This window comes from Rhea americana, unplaced genomic scaffold (genome assembly GCF_003343005.1).
Source record: "Rhea americana isolate MKP2758 unplaced genomic scaffold, rheAme1 scaffold_145, whole genome shotgun sequence".
Taxonomy (NCBI): domain Eukaryota; kingdom Metazoa; phylum Chordata; class Aves; order Rheiformes; family Rheidae; genus Rhea; species Rhea americana.
The window spans coordinates 2,214,419-2,218,366 of record NW_028185539.1 but is presented as its reverse complement, the minus strand read 5'-3'; positions in this window follow the sequence as shown (position 1 = coordinate 2,218,366).

The window sequence follows — 3,948 nt, the reverse complement described above, 5'->3', positions numbered from 1 at the left end:
AAAAGAATATGAAAAAAACCAGAATTTTCTGTCAATGAATAAATACGTGGAACATATCTATGAAATATTTAAACTTACTTAGACGATGCAGTCTGGTGCTATAAGGGGGGCTTTTGTCCAGGGGCAGCTGTGGCAGGACCTCCTCCCCCTAACATCAGGTGCTTCTCTGATCCATGATGGGGAATTTGCCTGAAGGGGTGCTGCTTCCTCCAAATCCTTTTTAGAGGAAGACATTGAAGCTGCTACATTCCTTCATAGAAATGGCAGGCAAGTCTTAGTTTGAAAGTCTCCAAGAATAAAAGGCCTCAATTTGTCAGTGTCAGGATAGGGCAGTGGTCTTTCAGAGCAGTAAAAGCCTCCCGGTGCCTAATGGGGATGAGCACTGAGATGTGATCAGATGGAAAGAGTTTCTCAATTGAAACAAGATCAGTTTTCAAAAAAAAAAAAAWTGTATTTCCAGGCAAGGTTATGGCAAACTATCATAAATAGGTGATTATTGTAGGCACTGTTAAGACATATTCCCAACAGCTTTGTGATCTAATAAGTGGTGTACAGCTCCCCCTAAACCACGTTTTTTTGCCTTAGTTCCAGCTTTTTAAGACTTTAGCTTGTTCTCTAAAGGTTAAGGTTTATATTCCTTACAACATTTTTATTTTGCCGAACACAGTGCTTCATTCTTTTACTTCCCACGTTTGCTCCTCTGCAAACGCAACACCTGGACTTTCTCAAGTGGCAATGTGCTTAAAAAAAATGGAAGAGGAAAGTGTTAGCCAAGCCAAACTAAGGAAATATTCGCAGATACTGCAGAAAAACAATAAGAAAAAGACTGTAGGCACCCAGTCCAGAAAAGATTGTGCTGGGAAGCCTCTTATTACCCAGGGGCTGCAGAAAAGAACTGAAGATTTTTCTGAGCCAGAGAGGAAGGYGAGATGAGAGAGTTTCGACTCTGCTGTCCTGCCGTCACGCGCGTTCAAGGCGGGAGGGAACTTCTGAGCCCAGGACTGCATGGTTCCTCTCCGTTAAATAGCTCTCACAGGGAGAGAGCAGATTTGGGAGTCCTTCAGGGAGAGCAAGCAGTTAAACTCACTGGGGAGCTGCCACCTCTTGGGTGAAAGGCTAGTTCTCRGCTCTTACTGGAAGGCTGAGCCATCTCGTGGTAGTTTGGTGCATGGATCTCACGGAGGATGAGCAGTGACACCGGCCTCCTGGCTGCAATCCTGCTGCTGAGCCATAGCCCTTGGCTAGTGTCCATCCCCTGCTCCAGGTTTCAGCACATCTCCAAACTCATCCTGAGCACGCAACCGCCCAGCTGGACCTCATGGAGACCTCAGTGGTTGATTGAGGCCTCTGTGGTCTGTCCACGGGATTGGTGCCTTGAAGCTAGGCACAGAGCTGCAAGCCAGGTCCTAGCAACCTTTTATATGACATTTCTGTGAACCAAAGTGCACTTGGGTTTCGCAAGTGAATCTTAGAAGTTGAACGTTTGGCTTTACAGTCTAGTCATTATGTTTGATGCTGCTTTTATGCTTCCTTTGTACAAGCATGGAGAAACAAGTAGCAGCACCATGAACTCCAGTGGATTTCCCCATCCTAGATGTCTCATTAGGAGATTTTCAGCGTAGGCTATCAAATCTCSCTCAACTTCATTGGGAAAGACTCAATTTTTCTTCTTCAGCGTGTGGATATGCATTACAAATAATAACAATAAAAAAACCATACAATTTATCAGCTAGTAACTGAAATGAGGAAGAAAACTCAAACAGATCATGTCAAACACCACAGTTTAAAGCTATTTAGGAACTGCTAGAAATTGGCACTCTTTGAAAAAAAACTCACTCACTGAAAACATCACCCACTGCATGTTGAAGACATTTTCAGAAAGTCTGTGGCTATTTTTTATAAAGTCAGTCTTCAGTGTTTTTAAAAATGTGCAACAAAGAATTTACCAATGGGCATATAAGTCWGGTAGGTGCTTAAGAGCTGTAAAACAAAAGGGTTTAAAGCTTTTCTTTCGCAGCCTCCTAGTAGTATAGCAGATCTCTGAYGAAAGCAATACACGGAATGTGGAGGAAAAAGAAAAATTGTAAAGGTCACTGGGGTCTAGGGAAGGGGTGAAAGAGCACAGGAAATTATAAGAGAGAGAAGAAGCATGGAGGAATGTCATAAGGTCGAGGCTTGAGGATCGTTGCAATTAACACTGCCCAGTAGAGCACTGCTTGCGACGATGAATTAAGTGTTTTAACTACATGCAGCCACAGGCAAGATTTAAGTTTTCTTAACCTACAGCCTATGTTTTCTTTGGTTTCGGAAGTCTTCCTTGCTACACCATCAAAACTCTCCAGCCTTAACTCGAAGCAAAGAAGTCTACAATGAAATCATGGTCTGGCTGGAAACTGAAGGGTCTCTGCAATTAAATYGATGCTGCATTTGTGCGGGCTGCTGCAGCCCTGCTGCTGCCTTMGTTCCTTCAAGGTAGGGAAGCTGCWCGYRCTGCTGCAGGCYGCCCAGGGACAGCGGCTCCCACGAGCAACAGAGTACACTTGACTTTTGCGGTCAGTGGGTGCTAGTTGCACAGCGCTTATACGTAGAAAAACAATTTACTTTTGCCCCTGCACCAGGATCTGACCTCCATTTTCATAACTTTCCACTGTGCTTCAAGCTGCTTTGCATCGGAAAGAGAAAAATCATATCAAATTATGAAATAAGTCGTTTTACCAGAGAGTCAGTCTTCTTCTCTAGGAGCTTTTCACTCTAGGGACTCGGTGATTGCTTGCTCTCAGGGAGAATTCAAGGCTTGCAGGGCGTTATTCCTTGAGATGCAATTATTCAGCCAGCGAGATTGTTGAAGTGCTTCCCCAAAGCGGTCAGGCTTGGCAGGTTTGAGTTTGACTGGGGCTTTTCATTAATTTCTCCACAGTAAATCAACGCCGGCTACTTCGGCGCCCTGCCATGGGCTCTGTCGTGGTAGAAACGAGCAGACCAAGCTCCCGGGTCCTGAGCTGGAGCCGCATCGGAAGTGCGGCCCCGGTGCCGGCTGCACAGCTCGGGCACGCTGATGGTTTCTTTACATCCACAACTCTGAACCCAGAAATAGCAACATGCATCATACCTTTGGCCGGCTCACGTGTATTTACAACTGTCTGAATATTCAAAGGTAGTTTGCCTAAGTTCTCACTCATTATTCAGTCTCAGGCCTTGGTTTTGTTTTTGCAGTTAAGAATTTACTGCACCCATCCCGATTTGATTTTTTTGTGCTTAATAYTCTTTTTTGGACTTGGCAATAATCTCTGCAAACACAAACTTCATTAACTACAATGGCTTGTGAAAACTATATATTGCTTCAGAGAGCTACTTAGTTCRCAAGCACTCTCCCCATGAAACAAATTCAAATGACTACGCTAACAGGAAYGAACCTGAAGAGATCTACATAGTAAGTCGTGCAAGGCGCCTGCAGTCAGTAAATAAAATCTGATGCAGAAATTTTATGTTCTTATTTTGCTCTTTTCTGCAGCTAGTAGGGGAACTTCAAAGGGGAAAAAAAAGGAAAAGAAAAGGGTGTGCATATATGTGTTTCTGCAAGGAAAAGGTGATTAGGACGTACAGGACCTTGCAGGAGCCATTTGCTGCTCTCGGTTGCTCTGATTTCCCGTGGGCAGGAATGACGCTTGCGGCACTTGTCCGTGGGGAGGCAGCCTCACCAGCTGCAGGTGCTCAATAACGTTGTTTAAAGGCAATTTTATATTTTTCGGTGTCCCACCTTCCTTTGGGCAATGCAGTATGGCCTTCCCTAATGYTTTTGTCCTGACAAAGGGTACCCAGGACCACTGATTAAAGTTTGCCATTTGTTCAGTAAAGAATAGGAATGAAAAAATTCCCAAAGCCATCACTGAATTTCAGCCATGGGAAGTTTAACATCAGAGTTGTCATAACTGGAATGCAGCCGAGTTT